Source organism: Barbus barbus (assembly GCF_936440315.1).
Source record: "Barbus barbus genome assembly, chromosome: 29".
NCBI lineage: Eukaryota > Metazoa > Chordata > Actinopteri > Cypriniformes > Cyprinidae > Barbus > Barbus barbus.
The window spans coordinates 13,487,725-13,509,590 of record NC_136757.1 but is presented as its reverse complement, the minus strand read 5'-3'; the positions used below and the strand labels follow the sequence as shown (position 1 = coordinate 13,509,590).

Genomic DNA, 21,866 nt, shown 5'->3' with positions numbered 1-21,866 from the left:
AAGCAAAATCTTCTGCTTTGTGTGTTAGTTTGTATTCAGCGCGCAAGGTTTACGCACACGGTCCAAGTCTTCTTCTCTGTTTTTTGGTGTATCTCTGTGGCAGAATTACAGCGCCACATATTGGTCTGGCAAGTGTACTACATCGTTTTCAGTCGGTTTCAGTGATTCCGTGTGTACGCAGATGTTTCCTGAGACGACTCTGTGTTTACGGAATTTGAGGCAAAAAAAAAGATCGGATAGGGAGAAATCTGGCTTCGTGTGGACGTAGCCTAACATTTACAGATATACCTGACATGTTAGTTATGCACTGAGGAAAACACGTCTCAAATGCATTAAACAGCACAGATATATTCGCTGTTTGCCATGGTGGATTGATTTGAACCATGATAGACATTAAGGGCTGCTTAAAAATAAACGTGCACAAATGAGTGAGATTGTATGAATTTAAATCTGTCGTTTATGGAAACGCTTTAGCCTTGATTGATTTGTTAGGTTATTTCAGGTTAGGTTTTGGACTTCAATTCCAGTTTTTCCTTGGGTGTTGTGTTGTGATTCCTCATATTCACGCAGCAGCGGTGATGAGAGAACGTGTTTGAGAAAAAGTCTAGAGAGGAGAAATCAATCTACATATAAAATATTGCTCACAGATTATTGGTCACCTTCTAAATAATAAAAGCACATCCACTAGTAATTATATATAAATAAATAGTTTTTACCGATGCAAATGTTACAAATGATGCATCGCGATATAAATGACAACTTGTAGCCGATGCACACTTTTTAAACCGATGCATCGCATTGTCAATGCACCGAGCAAATCGGGGAATCTTCCCATCCCTAATACATACATATACTGCATATAGAGAGAGAGAGAGCGAGAAAGAAGTTTATGCGTTTTGTTTTGTTCATTTTTTTTGAAGCAGTAAAGCAGTAATCTGTTCTGATTATCTAACACTCAATGCAAATGACACAGCAAAGTTCTAAGATTATAATTGCAAATTAGACAAAAGTTCCTAAATATTTCATTCAAGTGATCTGTATTTTGTAATAATAGGAATAATTAGTGGTACATTCTATACATCTCCAAATAAATGTTCTCATTTACATTTATACATTTAGCATACACTTTGATATAAAGCAAATCCAGTGCTTTTAATGTATACATTTCTCTATGTGTGTTTCCTGAGAACTGAACTTGCCATGACCTTGGTGTTGCTACCAGCGTGCTCTTCCAGTTAAGCTACTAAATAAATACATGATTAAATATTTATAATGCATTAACATTATCGCAATTTTTGCAAAACCCTTCACTATTTATTCCTGTATTTTATTTTTAATTTACTTTTGTTTTTTCACTTTTCCATCCAATATGGAAATAACAGGGCAGTGTTTGTGTACTACATCTACTTCATTCACTAATGTATGCAAGTCTAGCAATTTGTGCAGTGTCTGCCATGGTCTATATAATAAGAAAGCACATTTAAGGCTGCAATTACTTTTCATGTGCCTGTGACGTTACTCCATAATAAGAATTGAGCACAGTCATTAGCCAACAATAAACCAATAGTGTGTAATACCAACCCATCCAAAACCCCTGCAGAACACAGAAACAAATGAACTGAAAAATGCAGAAACAAATTAGAAAAATATTATGTTAAATGGGCGTTTCTTTTTAACTTGTCAACATAATTGCTTGTGTTATTGTCCATATTCCCTCGAAATCAACATCTACCAATAAGAAAAATGTTACATTCCTCTTAACTTAGTTTATCGATTACTACCAGAGTTACTAGTTAAAACTACATTTAAAAATGAAACATCTACTATTAAACAGATGTTGATTCAAACCCATGGATGTCACACCTCTTTATTATAATGGCTTTTCTTATAATGAGTCAGGCTTTATTCAAACTCAAGGGTCGAATTAATACACGGTATAAAACTGCCCCCCAAATCAATGTCTCCAGGATTGCTCAACACCACATTAGAGCACAGACTTTAAGTGCTTTTCGACTCCAACCCCATTGATCTTTCACTAGAATAACAGCTCAGACTCTTACCCACTAAACAGAGCAGTTTAATGGTACTCAATCATGTCTGATAGTTCATTTTATTGGATGACTGATCATAAACAGGACAGGTAGAGCATATGGTTAGGGAATTAACTGCATTTCTCTACGCGCGTGTGTGCGTGTGTGTGTGGGTGGGTGCATAACTGTATGTGCACACTAACCTGGTTGACCAGCTCGTTAAAATTAGTGATGAGACCTGCACGGAGAGATGACTTCTCTTCTTCAGAGAGAGCACTTGAGAAGAAAGAGGGAAATACAGAGTTGTGAGAGACTAGGTCACTAGGGTCACTTTTAAAAATGTATGAATGTCATTGCATTAGGTAAAGAAAAAAAATATCAATACAAGTGACATTTATTTGTAATAAAGATAGCCCAAGCACACTTTTCAAGCAAAATGTTTCCCAAAAAAATAAAAAGTTGTCAACCAGATATCCGGCTCAATCACAATAGCATGCAAAAGTTCAGTAAGATTAGTTTTTTGTTTGTTTGTTTGTTTTAATCAAAGATGCATTAAATTGACAGCAAAGGCATTTCTAATTTTACTAAAGATTTCAACTTCAAATAAATTCCACAAAAATATTAAGCAGCACAACGTTTTCGTCATTGATGATAAAAACAATTTCTTCAGTCCAGAAAAAAAAAAAAACTGCATATTAAAATGATTTCTGAAGACTGGAGTTATGGCTGCAGAAAATTCAGCTTTCCCATCAAGAGGAATACATTTAAAAATATAGAAGAAATATAGAAATATAAAATATTTCAAAACAGAAAACATTTTTTTTTATAATGTAATCATTTTTCACATTAAGGTTTAAAAAAACTAGCCTTTGAGAGCATGATAGACTTTAAATGTTCTTTAAAAGCAAAAAACTTACAGACCTCAAGCTTTTGAATGGAAGTATTAAAAATTCTATTTCCTATGTTTTTCATATAATATTACAGTACAGTAAAATCTACAGCGACAATGGCATTTAAACATGAGTACAGATTGTTCTAAGCTGGCTGAGAGAAAAATCACAACCTTTTAACCTAGTACACCATTGAGGACTGGGCACTGAGCCAAAATCTCCAGCGGGTCACTGACTAACCAGAATTTGACTGAAGAGTTTCGGTGAATTACAGCAGGGCAACAGCCTCAAATTAATTAAACGTTCACTGGAGGCCACAGGTGACAGAAGCACTAAAGTAAGTGTCTCTCTAAATCAGCTGGTCTGTCACCTCTGAAGGCTGGAGGACAAAACGACAGAACAACCAGACAAAGAGGTTTTTAAAGGGCTGCAGTTAGCTACGCCGGACCCTTGATACCGGGACTGCTCTGTCTGATACAATTTCATATCGTAATTCCATTTCTCACAATATTGCATCGACACTTCAGGTCCTTGTATTGATGTTTTTATGTGCTTGTGCATATAATTTCCAACAATTCAATTAATGAAGCAATTGGCATGAGAGACTTTCAGTTGTGATTCAATTATGATTGTTATGTGCGAGATAGTAGGCAATACAGAGCTCTACTTCATACACAGCACATCAATACCATACTAATGTAACTTTTTATATGCCGTAAGTATTATTTTTGAAGAACCAGAACATACATAACATTCAACCTGACAGGAAACACTGAAATAGATGTCCTAAGAAACAACACTTTCTACATCACATTGCCTAAGGCTCAGTTAACACACCAAAGAAAAAAAAAAACCACACTGTCAATAGATGTTAGCCAGTCTTGGATTAGGAGCACTCCCTTTAAGAGAGTGCTCCTAATCTCAGCTCCTTAACTGTATAAAAGACACCTGGGAGCCAGAAATTTTGCTGATTGAAAGGGGATCAAATACTTATTTGACTCATTAAAATGCAAATACATTTATATATTTTTTTAAATGCGTTTTTCTGAATTTCTTTGTTGTTATTCTGCCTCTTACTGTTCAAATAAACCTACCATTAAAATTATACACTGATAATTTCTTTTTCAGTGGGCAAATGTACAAAATCAGCAGGGGATCAAATAATTTTTTTTTTCCCACTGTATGAACTTATGATTATTTGTCAATATATGAATATGTGTTTCGCCACTGCCCTGGCCTCTCAACTATTGGCAGATGAGAGGGAGTGCCTGATGGGTTTTTTTTATTAGTTTTATTTTTAAATAAAAGTCATTTTCTGCACTTTCATTTGACATCACTTACAGACATCACCTTTAAAAATACGCAACAATGTACAAAAAAAAGAGGATTTACGCATTTCCTGAGGTGAGGTGAGGCGAGGCAAGTTAGGTTAGCGAGGCTAAGGTCTAACACTGAATAATTAAAGGCTATTCCAGTGAAGTGAGTTTCGAGGTTTAATCCAGCATGCCATGTCCGGAATAAGAGCGTGGGGAGCAAGGAGCAGGCCAAGGAAAGCTAATGCTCATTGACAAATATGTAGTAGCAGCTGCGTTCAAGAGGGAGCATCTCCGCCAGGCTCTGACGCAGGGCCACCAAATCCCCACACTCGGCTGCTCCGAGACCAGGGCTCATTCCACTCAGCCAGATAAGTGTCCATACAGAGACCCATTTCCTACACAAGACGATGAGCAAAGGGTAATAAATTACAGAGGATAACCGTGAGGAGGAAATCGTATGCAAAAACAAAAGCAGAGAGTGCATATTACCCAGCTATGACGCAAACAAACACTTATTGCTTTCAAAATGTGGCAGGTGAATATCATGTCAATAGACAGCTGACAAGTAAACATGACTTACTTAAAAATCGACTCGCCGCCTCTGCCTAATTCACCTCAAGGTCAGCGAAAGCACCATTTGGGTAGACAAATAAGCTAAATGCGAGTCCATACAAATCAGGCTGATTTCTTTGGGTGACAGACCGAGTGACAGCAGGTTGGCTCAAATACAAACAGATAAGAGAGGCTGATGGGACGTGACAGACATTCTTATAGAACTGCAGTCGAAGTCGATGCCTGCAGAAATCATTGAAGGAAAAAAGTCTGCTGATACGTAGGATTGTGTTCCGTTCCTTTGCAATCCTATTTCATGCTAAACCTCAATAACGAAGGAGTTTGTGCCAAGTTTGAAGGCTTAAAGGATTTGAGAGGACATCTACACCACCATAGCCAGTGCTGTATGACAACACAGGCGCTGCTGAGCCCCCCTCAGGGGACGAGAGGGGTTGTACTGGCCAGGCCTGAGGGTCCACAGACACCTCATTCTCAAGGTGAGCAAGAGAAGATTAAGTCATACACAACCACAAGAGCAGAAACTGTCATTTCTGCAAATCCTGAAGAATTATAATTTTTTTTGTTCTGAATAGGGACGTCAAAATACAGAGCTGCCCTAAGGCCATGTAGGATTTTTTTTAAGTCTGATAAACTGTGCCCACTACTTCTTAATCTGTACTCTCAGTTTGCACCCACAGATTTGAAACTGCACCCTTAATTTAAAAATGTCTGAGAAGGCCTAGCTAATGATCAACGTTGGATGAATTATTACAATTTTGAGGTCAATCTTTTAAACCCCCTAGCACCACCAATGGGTCAAAGATGCACTGATGTTTACTCTAATAATTTTTAGCCTACAAACAATGTTTCTTTTGTTCTGGTTGACCCAAATTTCCACATTGACTGCATTTACATGCACACGAATAATGCGATTATTTCCAATAATCAGAGTAAGGACTTAATCGCATTATGACGTTTACATGTCAAGAGCAAATCTCTTACTCCTGTTTACATGCAATTTCCATTATTCTTATTATTCGCTAAGAATTGTGGTTAATTTTTTTACTGCCATTATTCACATACCCCACTGGACAGCACAAATGATGGACTCAGAAAGAGCAGGTGTGTTACTGGCTGCTGTTTTAATTTATTTACGTCTAATGCAAAATACTTTTGTATGATTGTATTTAGGGCTGGACAATAATTCAATATCAATATGTATCACGATATAATTATTTTTTTCAATAACAGTGGGATGATTTTAAACACATTTCCGATATTTTGATATACATTACCAGTGTTTCCCATACATTGATTTATTTGTGGCATTTGACTTCGTTGAATAAACATGAGCACTGCATGTTTCAATATCAAAACGCGGCACGGGTGACTTATATGAATGTATCTCTGAAGGGAACCGACTGTCTTCAGAATAGTTTTGATGGCATTTTCATTTTATCTGATAAATTAGCGTTCATGAGCAGAGCTGCTTAGATTACAGCCATTACTGAGGAAACCGCTAGTTCTGCCGCTCTCAAAGCACCTCCTACTGGCAGAGATTCAGATTGCATTTCCAATAATAAGCCCGTCTCCAGCAACATGTTTTTGTTGTTGCTCTTTTCCTTTCTTTCTGCAGCAACTCACTTGGAGTAAGTATCTTTTTTTTCTTTTCTTTTTTTTTGTGGGGGGGGGGGGGTCAGAAATTAATACTTTTATTTAGCGAGCATGCTTTAATTTGATCAAAAGTGATGATAAAGACATTTATAGTGTTACAAAAGATTTATATTTCAGATAGATGCTGTTCTTCTGAACTCTATTCATCAAAGAAACCTAAAATAAATTCTACTCCGCTGTTTTCAGCATAATAATAAAATGTTTTTTGAGCAGCAAATCAGCATATTAGAATGATTTCTGAAGAATCATGTGACTGGAGTATGAATTCAGCTTTGAAATCACAGGAATAACTTTCAAATAGAAAACAGTTATTTTAAATGGTAAATATTTCAAAATGTTACTGTTTTTGCTGTATTTTAGATCAAATAAATGAAGGCTTGGTGAGCAGAAGAGACAGAAAAAACAAAAAATGTCACTGTTCAAAAACTTTTGACTGGTAGTGTATGTTAGTGGTTTGCCTACGCTGCCGTCGCGTTCTACTCGCTGTTTCTGGATGAGGTTAAGGAACAGAGACTGGTGGCAGCAAGTCTGGTGGCAGCAAAATGCGATGCTTTCTTCACTGCCATCGTTTCTTATCTCCGTATAGGTGCGCGTCACGTCATTCATGTATGTCACAAGCGCATGTGCACTTCGGTCAGAGCGGCAATACTGCGATTAAGGTGTTTACATGCCTGTATATTTAGATTAAAATCGGCCTACGCCACCTATGTTAATACGATTATGCTTGCTGCGATTATGAGTTTAATCGCATTATTTAAATCGAAGTATTGCGTTTACATGAGGTACAGATTAATCGCAATATTGTCAAAATCGCATTATAATCGCATTAAGAGAGTCCATGTTAACGCACTCAATGTCTCCTTACATTCCTTTGCAGATCATTTTACTAAAAAAAAGAAAAAAAAAAAAAAAACTTCTATTCCCTTTGGACCTTTTTTATGGGTAATTAATTTAGTGCCAGAGAGAACATAGAAAATCACTTTACATCCCATTTATTCTTAATTCACCCTATTAATGATGTTTAAATTTTATACCATATAATATTACTGAAAATTACAGTTCAAATTAAGCATTTCCCTTAGTAGCATAGCATAGATATCACATGCTAGATTTTTGATCAGGCATTGAGGAAGGGGTACAGGATTCTGCAGGGTGATACTTTAGTAAAGAGACCAGACTTTGAACAGAATTTGTAGTACAGAGCAGTGACTCACTTCGGCAATGAGAGCTGTCTATATGTTTTTATTTAAAGTTGGCAAACAGTGAAACTTCACTGCACTTCATCTATTTTTTAAATGCATGTTACAGATCTTATTGCAAACAACAAAAGTCACTACTTTTTAACATTTTAATGGTGAATAATTTCTTAATACCTATTTATATTTGTGTTATTTAACAGCATCAAGAGTGGTGGAATTTTATTTACTGGTGGTACTGATCCCATCTTAATGAGCCTTCTGCTTCTCCTGCCAATGAAAACTCAAGCTCAAACCAAAAAATATCATGCCCCGGGACAACACAGTCTCCACAAAAAAATGTGGTCTAAATTTCCTCCCCATCTGCCTTTGTTCAGCATCTGAAACGTAGCCAGATTTTACAAAAAAAAACTGGAAAAGTTCACTTCTAAAGACAAAAACAAGACCTCAGGGTGTTTGTGAGGAGATAAGCCATGACATGTAACAGAATTATACGCCCTGCGTTCAGAAGCATTTAACCTCTGTGCGGCTCAAAGGTCATTACTAATTCATCTGCAACCAGTATGAAGTTTAAAATATTAATTTCACATTTCAAATACATTAGCTCATGTGCCAGTGCAGAGGACGAAAACAAAAAGGCATATTATTATGAAAATGATTTGGATTCAGTATGCAAAATCAATGCCCTCCTGGACCACTTAGACCAGTGTTGTTTGGTTCGTCATCACTGGCAGCACATGACATCCCTTAAGAACTGTTGCATACTTCATTGGTTTAAAAAGCCTAATTTCTTATTTTATTTTGTAAGAAAAGTGCTCATAAATAAAACAGTGGCATGGCATGAATTGCAAAATGAGTCATGACAGCTAATGGCCATCTGGTGAGGATGTCAGCCAACAAAATCTCCCTCAATGTCACGGCCCAGCGGCCAAGAAACCACAAGGGTCATTTCTACTATGCAGCACACTTTCATATGCCCAAGATTAACATATTTAGGAAAAAAATATATTAAAAAACATTAAATACATGGATTCGCTACAGGAGACCTCTATTCACTTCCCAGAGCCGTGTGAGGCACGTTTTATTACAGATGCATGCACTTTATTTCACGTTTTCTGGACTGTTGACAAAAAGCACCCGCTTACCCCATTGTAACGCTTGGAGGTGCCAGGACAATTTTTTATATAACACCGATTGGATTCGTCTGAAATAAAGTCATTTACATCTAGGATTAGGGCTGGGTATCGTTCCAAAATTTTCAATATCTATACCGATACCTTGACTTCGATATCGGCTCCTGAACGATACTTTTTCGATACCAATTTTATTAAATAAATTTGAACAAGATAACATTATCTAAAAAAACAAAACAACAAAAAAAACCCACTTAGGTTTTATTTTTTCAGCTTCTTGACGTTTATACAGACTCAAAGTCTCCTGAGCCACTGCACAAAGGAACAAAATATATCCAACACAATAAATAAGTGCAAATAATTTTAATAAAGCTCAAATAGTTTTCAGTTTACACATCTGTTAGGCTACGTTTGTACTAGTGCGTGTTCATTTTAAAATGCATAGCTCAGACAGAATCATAATTTCTATTCATTTTCCACTAATTTACTGATAAGCATTAGCACCTTCCAGTGCTGTCTGCCGGTATGTATAGGGTTGCGATATGACTTCTCTCTTCCGCAATCGCTGTTCTGACTCAGAGGACATAACATACCCAATTTCAGCAACATTACATGGCCAAAACACACATTAAACAGCAATCGGAAGTTATTACAAACACTCGATGGTGGTTTAAAGTGAGTTTTGAGTAAGCAGAATATAAATCTTATTTATTGTCTTATGTAGCATGATGCTGCTACAGTGTGCATGAATGGTCACGTAACGCGTGCTTTCGGTCGTGTAGTATGGAAGAAGATCTTTTCTGGAACACCAGTATGATGAGGATCGTTTTCATTTTTAAACAAAAATGCACCAGTGTAAATGTAGCCTTACATCTAATGGGGTTGAGACACTTTCACGCTACAGCCTCACGTGTGAGCCACATCTCTGAGTGTAACCGGTGTAAACTAGTAGGTGTGTTCGACTTGACGTGGCGCTGCACAGGACCGAGAGAGCTATAGAAAGCAGACTGCTCCATACGTTTTCAAATCTCTCGCGCGGATGTCAAACACTGATCAATCTGTGCCACTTCTAATCGAACACACCTAGTACTGCAGGCCTATTGGCTCACTGACACTGATGAGATTAACCCCTTAGGTATTGAAATTTGGTACCGAACGACAAGATGTTTTTCGATACTCGATGTTATCGAGGCAATTCGGTCGGTGCCTAAAAAGTAACTTGAACTCGATACCCAGCCCTACCTAGGATGCTTTGAGGGTGAGTAAAAAACAGGCTAATTTTCATTTTTGGGTGAATTATCCCTTTAAGGAATGTTGAATTACTCATGATTAACTTTTTACTTTAATAAAAAATGATAATTAAAAAATATTTTACTATATTATAATATTACTTTATCATATCAATATTTTAATATATAAAAGCAACAACATCTAATTCACTAATGACAACATACTTCAGGAAAATACATTTTGGCAAGAAAACAACAAACACCAGTAAGTATTAATGGTTTTTAATTCTTTTCTCTTTTTTCCAAATTCTGTAATGTTCTGTTTTGTGGTAGTTACTGCACAACAGAAATGACCACATTATTGCTCTACGCTCAGTGGAAATGTGCAGCAGGTTAGAAACAGAAGATGGATGAAATGGATCAGACTTTTGTGCTGTGGTTGTTTGTACTCAAGCCAAGATGATTATTTAATCTCTCTGAGGGGAAAGTAGTTATGAAAATTGTTATCTGTCAAAAGCCCTATTCGGATGGGATTAGTTTTACAGGGGTAGATGGGGTAAAGTAATTTTCCCACAGGATGTCTGTAATATTAATGGCCGATGCGCACGGGATTAGAAATCTCAGTAAAACTATCAGAAGTGGGAGGGGTAACTCGATTTACGCCCCGCAGTCACCTGCCTGTCGTCACGTGCGTTTTATGTTACTTCCTGAATGTAAGTGCTCTTCATCGTTCTGTAACAGTAAAAATGCTTGACGTGGTTTAGACAAGACGTGTGATTGACAGGAGGCGTGACTATGTAGAACTGCTGTGTGTGATATGAACTCACTGTCAGAGAGAGAGGAAGCGTAGCGTAGCTGGTTAGGGCTGCACGATTATGACAAAAATCATAATTGTCGATTATTCCCTTGAGATTGTAATTGTGATTATTAATAACGATTATTTTGAACAGATTTATGCCATTGTTTGAAGCTGCATGCCATATTTTTACATAAAATATAATTTAAAAAAGGCTGAAAACACTCTTCCTGAACTTTTATTGCTTTTCTATAGCATTGCGCCTCAAATGTTAACTATACATTGGTTTGGTTTCTTCTTTATCCAAAAAATAAAGAGGTTTACTAAAGCTATATAGCCTATTTAATTTACAATTAAACAGACGAAATTTAAAATTACAGTAACATTTTAGTACAATTTATATTATCAGGGCTCCAGACTAACATTTGAGAGCAGTGGCACCAGCACCTCATTATCATGGAGTTTGCATTGAAAAATAGTAGCCTAAAGAAATTCAGACAATTACAAATCCACATCAACTGAAAGAATAATTAACAAAATAATGTAATAATATTCCATTACTCTTATAACATAATTAGTATATTAATAATATAATAATACCCCATATGAATATCCTACTTTTCTGCCACCGTACCATTAATGTTACCGTTAGTGTTACTACAGTAAAACTATGGTAAATGTGGGTGATTTGTGGATTGAAACGTCTTCTAACTGGATCGTTGTTGCACTGTTTCTGCATCAGTGTTGATGAGAATAACAGCTCCGATTTATTGGCTTTAAACTAGTTTAAATTAAAGAGACATGATTTGTACTGGAAAACTCTGCGCTGAACTCGAGTGCTTCTTACTGGATTTCACACCGTTGTTTAGCGCGTGATCGCGACTGGTCACTAAGCTCGCGCTGCGCTGTTTTCTTTTGAGGCGATCGAGCGGATAAAAGGTCAGTGTGGTGCGCAGTTCAAACGAGTACCGCTATTTTGTTCCGCTTTTGACATGATTGGCATTTAACATATCATGCACAACAGAGTGACAACGACTATCAGTTAGACAAAATGTATTTTATTCAGTGTGTTTGAGTTTGTTAAACCCCGCGCTGCAAACACCTCTTAAGCACACAGATAATGCAAATGGGCATTTTTAATTGTTTATTTATTTTTGTAATTGCGGTTTTGAACGATTATGTAATCGTTGCATCCATAATTGTAATCGCGATTAGAAATTCGATTAATTGTGCAGCCCTAGTAGCTGGTATTGTTTTACTAATCCTGCATCGTTTTATGTTGAAAAGAATTGAGGTTTGCCACTGACTTGTCCCTCTGCCTAGAACGCAATTGAAAGCTTCTTCAAGCGCCTCCATATTTGAAAAATATGGCAGGAAATTACGGAATATTTACGTATATTTTTACAGCTGGTCTATTCGCACGGGATTAGTATTACCTGAGGTAATTTCTCCGGACCTTTTTACAGAAGGTAAACGTCGCCGTAATCTTTACTGATATTGTCTGTAATGATTACTGAGATGGCGCATTCGGACAGGACTAAAATAACTGAGAAGCTCTGGTAATAATTACTTTACCCCACCTCTCCATGTAAAACTAATCCCGTCTGAATAGGGCTAAAGATATTAGAAAAGGTAGTATCATCACAACTATGTTCCTTCTTAGAGAAAAATTATATATGTGAGGATTTCCAGTCAGGTTTTAAACCATATCATAGTACTAAGACTGCTCTCATTAGAGTTACAAACGACCTGCTATTATCATGTGATCGTGGTTGTATCTCTCTATTAGTGCTACTGGATCTTAGCGCCGCATTTGACACTATCGACCACAACATTCTTTTAAATAGACTAGAAAATGATGTTGGCATTAGAGGAAGTGCACTGGCATGGTTCAAATCGTACTTATCTGACCGCCATCAATTTGTGGCAGTAAATGAAGAGGTATTATACTAATCACAAGTGCAGTATGGAGTACCTCAAGGCGCAGTACTTGGCCCCTTACTTTTCACGCTTTACATGTTACCCTTGGGAGATATCGTTAGGAAACTTGGTGTTAGCTTTCACTGTTATGCTGATGATACCCAGCTCTATATTTCTTCGCGACCTGATGAAACTTATCAACTATACATTCCGTTAGTTTTGCAAATTGGTATCAAAAACTGGATGACTAGCAATTTCTTACTGCTAAATTCTGAAAAAACTGAGGTGTTAATTATTGGACCAAAAACTTTTGCATGTAATAACCTAGATCACGGTCTAATACTTGATGGCTGCTCTGTAAATTCTTCGTCATCAGTTAGGAACCTAGGCGTACTTTTTGATAGCAATCTTTCCTTCGAAAAACATGTTTCTAGCATTTGTAAAACTGCATTTTTCCATCTTAAAAATATATCTAAATTGCAACCTATGCTCTCAATGTCAAACGCAGAAACATTAATTCATGCATTCATGACCTCGAGGCTAGATTATTGTAATGCTTTTTTGGGTGGATGCTCTGCACGTTTAACAAAACTCCAGCTGGTTCAAAATGCAGCAGCTAGAGTTCTTATTAGAACCAGGAAGTATGACCACATTAGCCCGGTTCTGTCAACACTGCACTGGCTCCCTATGAAACATCGTATACATTTTTAAGATCTTGCTAATTACCTATAAAGCCCTGAATGGTTTGGCACCTCAATATTTGAGTGAGCTCTTATCGCATTATAGCCCTTCACGTCCACTGCGATCTCAAAATTCTGGCCATTTGATAATACCTAGAATATCAAAATCAACTGCGGGCAGGATATCGTTTTCCTATTTAGCGCCCAAACTCTGGAACAATCTACCTAACACTGTTCCGGAAGCAGACACACTTTAATCTTTAAATCTAGATTAAAGAGCCATCTCATTAACCTGGTTTACACATAATACACTATCGCATTTCTAATTCAAATCCGTTAAAGGATTGTTAGGCTGCATTAATTAGGTCAACCGGAACTGGGAACACTTCCCAAAACACCTGATGTACTTGTTACATTGTTAGAAGACTAATCCCCAGTGAAGACCCTGTCTTCCAAGACGGCCATTGGGACAAGACCACAAGAACCAGGATTTTGTCTGGCCAGAGGAGAATGACACTATTTCGACAAACTATTTCCCTGTCTAAATACTGTAAAGCTGCTTTGACAGCAATTTGCATTGTTAAAAGCGCTACACAAATAATATTGACTGGACTTGACTAAAGTCTAGCATCAGTACAAAAACGGCTTCATATTACGTAACACCCGAATTAAAAAAAAAAAAGAGCCATTTTCAATATACAAAAACATGTTACAGAACTTTGCCTGAATTCTATATTAATGTGCAAAGGTGCTTTGCTTGATATAAAATCACTTATATCAAGATATTTTTGACATGCCATGAGCCTCAGCTGACATGTATCACAGAAATAAAAGAGTAAAAGCCACATAAAATGTTACCTACATTCCCACTTTTACTTTGTTCTATTGCACTACTAAACTGCTCATATTGAGTATGTATGTTGCAGATTCTCACCAGCAGCACTGAGTAGAAGCCAGGCTGGGTCTCCCATTGGCGAAGCTGCTCCTCTGCAGGCTTCAGCACAGCTGTGTCCTGACTGGTGGCCTGGGTCAAAGCCTGCAGCACCACTGAGCTGGCGCTCTGGATGTCCATTACGTAAAGCTGCAGACACAAACAGAGCACACAATACGGCTCATTTACTATCTCAATAGACTGGAATCCTGACAAATCATAGTAAACATTGCTACCCACCAGAGTCCTTTGCTTTTATGAAACATTAAGAATAAGACTGGAGTTCGTTACCTACCACACATTAACTACGGTAATACAAATACATATATTTGAAACTCAAGGTCAGTAAGGGGATCTATTCAACAACAAGTTTTATTTTAAAAGCATATTACAATACCACAGAATGTAATATACCTTTTTAACATTATATTTAATCTACCATTCAAATAGTTGGGGTCAGTCAGATTCCTAATGTTTTTGAAAGAAGTCTCTTGTGCTCACCAAGGCTGCATTTAATTAATCATAAAGTTGTATTGTAAAATATTATTACAAATTAAAGTAACTGATTGCAATTTTATTATATTTTAAAATGTAACATGTTCCTGATATTTTCTGGGTATTAAATAAATAAATAATTAAATATCACACACGCATATATTATTAGTACCACATTATCCTCAATAAATCATTCTAAAATGCTTCTTTGGTGCTCATTATTTGGTGCTTATTATTATTATTATTCAATTATTTAATTTCAATAAAAAAAAAGTGTGCACTGCTTAATATTTTTGCAATATTTGATATATATATATATATATATATATATATATATAAACTAACTCCTTGACAGGTTTCGTTCATTTCATACACACTTTTCTTGGAAAAAGATCAACATTGCAGAACATTACTGAATTATCCAAAGCTTAATCTTAATTCAATTTTTTTTTTTTTTTACAAAACCTTGGCAGCTAGATAATATTACCGCAAATAAGCAGAAATCACAACCACAATGAATCAAAAATCAAATGTTTATGTTTGAAAAGCAGTATGTAAAGACAACGGTGTGCTGGCCTGATGGGTAAAAAACTGTTCTGTCAACTGTTCCAAAAATCCTGGAGAAAATCAAACTAAAATCTGCATCATAAACCCAGACTTGTTTAAAATAACATCAAGCTGGAAATCTTTGCTGTGCAACTCTGCCCCCTATTTGTGCAATACATAAACTGACAATGTTTCTTCAGCGACCTGTCCTGAATGATGCCAAAAACAAAACTAGTATAACAGATGGTTTCCCATCTCATGGACAAACAGAAAGTAGCCGGTTAAATGGCATCCATGCTGTGATAGAAACGAGTCTATTTTTTTTTTAAATCACTGGTAAATAAAGCACAGATGCTGTGCATTTCCAATTATGAGCTCAAAAGCTCTTGCCTTGTGTGCAGCAGAAAGAATACACAGTTATAAACAATGCTTGAAGCACAGAATCATAGTTATTAGAGTGATAAGCGCAACTACACTGCAAGCAAGTACAAAGGTGTTTCAAGCGGAAGGGGGCAGCTGCGATTTGTTAGTTCCAGGCAATCTTGTGCGTGAAGACTCAAGCACTCCATCTTTGGTGCACACATCTCATCTGAATTCAAATAAAAGGTATAAAAATAAAAACTTTGTGTAAACGGATAATTATTAACCTGGGCACCTCCATGTATACACCAGATGTTAGATAACATGCAAACTATAGAATGTAGGTTAAGATCTGGGAAGAGCACAGAAAACGATTGTTTACTTCAACTAAAAAGGTCAAAGGATCTTGCTTTAGGTTCAGGTGTTTGAGCAGAATGTCATGTGGATTTGAGGTATTGCGACATATATTTCACTGGCCTTTAAAACATGACATTTAAGCTGTGACTGGTAGCCTATACATGTCAAACATTACAAAGCCACAAAAGACAAATCTGACATGAGGTCAAGGCTCGGTTGGTCAGCCCCTGCTGGCACACGATTCTGGGGGACAAAAGCATGTTTCTACATTCATACCTAAAATGCATTGCAAGACACATGAATCACGATTATAATTTTATTTATAATTATATGTACAATACATACCGCTTTCCAATTTATGTAATTGTCAGACCTAATGTATTACAAATAACACTACATCAACCCACATCAGTTGTCTTGTTTGTATGTTTGTTTGTTTGTTTAACGCCATTCCAGCTTCTGAGGCTATTTTCATGGCGAGAACAATTATGGCTGAATTATATCATGTTTTTATCATTTATTTTTGCTAAAAACTCCAAAACTGTATTTGGCTTAACTGTTAAAAATCTCTTCAAGAGTTAACTGAATTAAAAAAAATATTCTCAATGAGTTAAAACCAGAACAATCTAATAAAACATGCTTAATGGATAAACTAAAGGGATTCTATCAGTTGCCTTAAACTAATCAATAAAAACTAAACTTTTAATAAAAAAAAAAAAAATTAGCCCAACTTTTTTTTCTTCAGGTTTGGAAATAGGGTTGTAACAGTATGAAATTTTCACGGTATGATAATCGTCTCAGAAAATATCACGGTTTCACTGTATATATTAAACAATAATTTTTATCAGTAACAATGACTCTTAAAAGAATAAGAACAAGTTATTTGAGTGAACAAATCCTTTATTGCAACAAACTTGAAATAATTTTAATGAAAGTAGTCAAGTCAAGTCAAGTCTGCTTTATTGTCAATTCTTCCACATGTACGGCACATACATACAGAGAATTGAAATTGCGTTACTCTCAGACCCTTGGTGCATACAGTAAACATTAAACACTGACAGTAGACGTTCAAATACAGATAAATACAGTTTAAACATATGTACATACAACTATACAGATATACAAATGAGGACATTGAAGAAAAATAAAGAAAGAGATAGATAAAGTGGCATAAGGCACATGACAGATAGAGTGCAAACCAGTTAAATAAAACAAAACTGTGCAGATATGTGTAGTGCAAGAAGAGCTTATCAGTCTGTTAAAGTGACAAGAGAACAGTCTTTTTATCAGACTATCCGAAGAGGTAGTTAGCAGTCAATGCTGGATGAGGTAGTGATCAGTCCAATGCTGCACAAGTGACAGGTGCTGGTCACAGTTTCTAAGTGGGTGGGAGGTCCAGGGGATGTGGGGAGCTGGGGGGGGTCGTAGTATCAGTGTTCAGTGTTGCATAGGATAAAAGAGGGGAGGGGGGGCAAGGACGGGAGGGAGTTCAGCTTCCTGACAGCCTGATGTATGAAGCTGTCCTTCAGTCTGCTGGTCCTTGGCTGGAGACTCCACAGTCTCCTCCCTGATGGCAGCAGACTGAAGAAGCTGTGTGTCGGGTGGGCGGGATCACCTGCAATGCGGAGGGCTTTGCGGGTGAGACGGGTGCTGTAAATGTCCTGGAGGGAGGGAAGAGAGACACCAACGATCTTCTCAGCTGCTCTCACTATGCGTTGAAGTGACTTTAGAATGTCCGCAGCGACTCAGGACTCATGTTCCAAATCCTGCTTCACCACAGAGTGCCACTTCCATAGTTTACCAAAAAAAAGAATTCACATTATATTTGTCCCGAATTATTGTTAATGTTCATGACTTTATCCTAGGCTGAAAGATTGTGTATCTTTACGCACAACATTTGTCTTTCTGTCTGTATGCTTTATATAGGGAGCTAATTGTTTGCTCTGTTTTGTCAAACAAACACCATACTTCAAATTCATCGATGCAACTTTGTTCATTCCTGAAATGGGCTTTTATATTTACTGTTTTGGACTGCTTTCTTGAATTGGGTGCAAAACCTGTGAGTTGCTCTAAATGCTGCTGCGCTTCTCGTCCGGTGTGTGACTACATTCTGCACATGGATTAAATGCACGTCCTTGAAAGCGTGCAGTTTTCTAACGCATTTACTTTAACTTGTTAGGTAATATCAATGATATGACATTTCGGATGCATCTGAAATGACAAGAACATGTACATATATTTAATTGTTTGATCAAAATTATTGCTAGGGACAGATTGGTAGTGGCTGGGTATTGGTAAGGACACGTCCCTAGCGTCCCCCCCTAATTCTACGCCCCTGCCATACTGCAAATTTAAACTTTTTTTCGGCGGGGTATGGAGATTAGATACAATCTCTGTCTCTGTCATTTCAGCAGAGTGAAGCAGCCGAAATAAATTGCATATGCGTGGGTTTGATTATTATATATATATTTTTTTTTCATTATTTTATTTTTTTAAACCGTAGATATGCAAATGTTTACGGTAGGGCTGCCACTAACGACTATTTTTATTTCGATTAATCTATCGACCAATTTATGGATTAATCTTAATGATTAATTCCCACCAAAAAAATCAACAATTTTACTTAGGAATATTTTATTAAACCAAATGAAATCCAAATTTCTATGAAATCCTTTTTCAAAGCAAAAGGGAAGTGCAACAGAGTGCAAGAAGCAAGTGTCCATCTCTCAGTCCAAATCACTGAAATCACAGTTCAGTATTATAGTGTGAGAATGACGACATATCCACGTGTTCTAGTCTAATAATAATACAATTAAAATCAAAAAACACTTTTTAAAGGAGTATTTACCAGAAATATTATTTACCAGAATTTATTTAGGTGAAAAATGTAAATGTGCAGTATTTCTGAAAAAAAAGAAAAGAATGATAATATAAACAAAAGAATAATAATAAAAAGAATATGTTTCTTTACTATAAAATCAATTAATTGGAACCATTAAAATGGAATGCAGAAAATAATGGAAAACAGAATTTGGTCAATTATTTGGTCAATTAACTCAATTATTTAGACAGGCTTTTTGATTAATGTAATTTAACCATTAAAACAGAGTATAGAAAAATGAAAATGGAAAAAAATGAATTTGGTAATAAAACAGATTTCATAGGGCTATAATTATATATATATATATATATATATATATATATATATATATACATATATATATACACATATATACATATATATATATTGAATTGAATTTATTTATTTGATCAGGGACAATGCACAAAAAACATTAGTCTAAAAAAGAAGAGATGTCATGTGCCAGGTTATAGCAAAAAATGCTAATTTCCACCCACAGTCCCTGGACAGGTTGATATTATACTTACACAAATTCATAAAATATATACAAAATAATACATGGAAGCATTACTTCACTCACATCATAAAAATACTCTCCACTTCAGGAATCTATCACTCACTCACTCACAATTTACACCATTCATATCACAGTCATTCAGTGTGTACAGGTTTGCTTTAATAATAACCACTGTTTGGTCAGGCGTGTAAAAGTACTATAGTTTGTACATGAAATAATTTCGTTTGGAAGAGTATTCCAAAGGCTCACTGCTTTATAAGAGAACACTTGTTGGCCATATGTGGTTCTACGTCTGGGAACACTGCACTCTCCTCTGACTGTCGACCGTGTGGCTCTAGAAATTTTCTCCGAATTTAGTGTGACAAATTTTCTCAAAGGGGGAGCAGCGATGTTATGGATAATTTTAAATAGAGCAGAAATTTGATTATATTTAATGAGGTTTTCAAAACTCAATATGTTGTATTTACTTTATATTTTACAATGATGGTACTGGCGAGGCTTTTTATCATTAATTTTTATGGCCCTTTTATATAAGGATTCAAGTAATTTTAACGATGTTTTACACGCCTGAGACCAACTAGACATACAATACAGAAGATGTGGGACAATCATAGTATATTAAGATATATATTTGAGGCTTCCATAGTTAATGGAATATATATATATATATATATATATATATATATATATATATATATATGTATGTATGTATGTATGTGTATATATATATATATATATATATATATATATATATATATATGTTTTGGTAATAAAATAGATGTAAGTGAACAATAGCTTTTAAAATTACTTAAAATACATATATAATAGCAATAATGCAATAATAATCAGTTCAAATAAAGTATCAAAAGCAAGAAATCATATGGTTTTATTGAGCAAAACTGTTAAAATACATAATATAATATAAACAATAGAGCTAATGTAGATTACGCATTACAACAAAGGCCTGCAGGAGGATGATTATTTTTACACATAATCATACTGTTTAATATTGACCAAGCACCATTTAATTCAAACGTACACTTAATCTTTAATATTTGGCTATTTGTTTAGGACAGAAATGCTATAGCCACTGTAATTAAATGAATATGTGGACATCTATCCGTGTAAACTCAGAGTGAGGGCTTGAGCTTTTATTTAGAAACCGCGATGTATTCTCCTATGTTTGTGTAGATTTATAAATGATTTACCTTACAAATCTGATTAAATGGCGCGCGTTGCGTTCCCAGATGAACGTTATAATAAACCCAAACTCACAACATCATGTAGAGATGAGTTTGAGACGCTCCACATGTAAATGATAAAAGTTTCTGTGGAACTACTGTGAGACGCACAAACTTAACTACACGCATGTAAGTAATTAAAGAGTCTTGGAAAATAGTCTAATAATGTGTTTTATAGATTCTGGTCTGTGAAATGCGAAGTCGACGTTTTTTTAAAATCGACTAGTCGACTAAAATCGACGAATCGCGACAGCCCTAATGGAAATGCAATATTATTAGCTATGTTCCCTCACGATATTATGGATGTTATTACTCTGATTATGGACAAATACATGTTTTATGTTTTCTCAATAATAATAATAATAGGCCTAATAGGTTCTTTCATAGTGAATATGTTTTGTATTTTACGGTTTGCATTAAAAAAAAAAGCATTCTGTTCACTGTAGTGACAGATTTTTTTAATAATAACAATGACTCTTTGAAACATGCTATATTGTATCAGATTGAGAATCATTTAAATTTTAATCAACATACAGATTGTAGTTGCATTTATTGTCCAACAGGTGACGCACAATTACCACAATATGTCTTTCTGCAGCTTATAGTAAAGAGGTTACTCCTTAAAATCAACCAAAGACACTGAACCCAAATCACCCATTGAGTGTGTGGTTAGGGTTTGGGTAGTCTTGCATAGTCAGACTATAGGCTAACAGACTGTGTGTGGACTGGGGCTGTGCTTGACTGAAAGAAAGTCTATTCTGTGTCAAAACCAGTTTCCAAATTACTATAACCTACTTTGCAAAGAACATCAGCTTGAATATTAGTGAAAAGCAAAGTGGGTCATACAGACAATGAAACCATGTACTTCTGTTATTAAGAGGCAACTTTTGCAGCCTGGAATGGACCTTGAGTGGAGCATAGTTTTGCTTCTAACCAAATAAAGTCACACTGCGGTCTATCAATTTATGCTGTACAACTGAATCAATTAACAAGTATATTATCAATATGAAGAATTATCATTTATCTATGAAATAAAATCAACATCAAATATGTTAAAAAAGTACTTAAAATATGTATTGTTGTTTTATTATTATAAAGAATATTTAATTATTATTTTAATGTGTTATCAGTATTATTAAAGTA

General features: G+C 35.8%; 1 pseudogene across 1 annotated transcript in view; it reads right to left on the bottom strand.

Annotated features, from left to right (window-relative positions):
• Positions 1-21,866, bottom strand: part of LOC306849080 (importin-11-like) — a 259,336-nt pseudogene that overhangs the window by 229,854 nt on the left and 7,616 nt on the right. Inside the window, exons 2-4 of the transcript in view lie at positions 14,351-14,497; positions 4,543-4,631; positions 2,234-2,306 (exon numbers count right to left, since the gene is read on the bottom strand). The product of the transcript in view is annotated as an importin-11-like (transcript). The remainder of the gene's footprint in view (positions 1-2,233; positions 2,307-4,542; positions 4,632-14,350; positions 14,498-21,866) is intronic.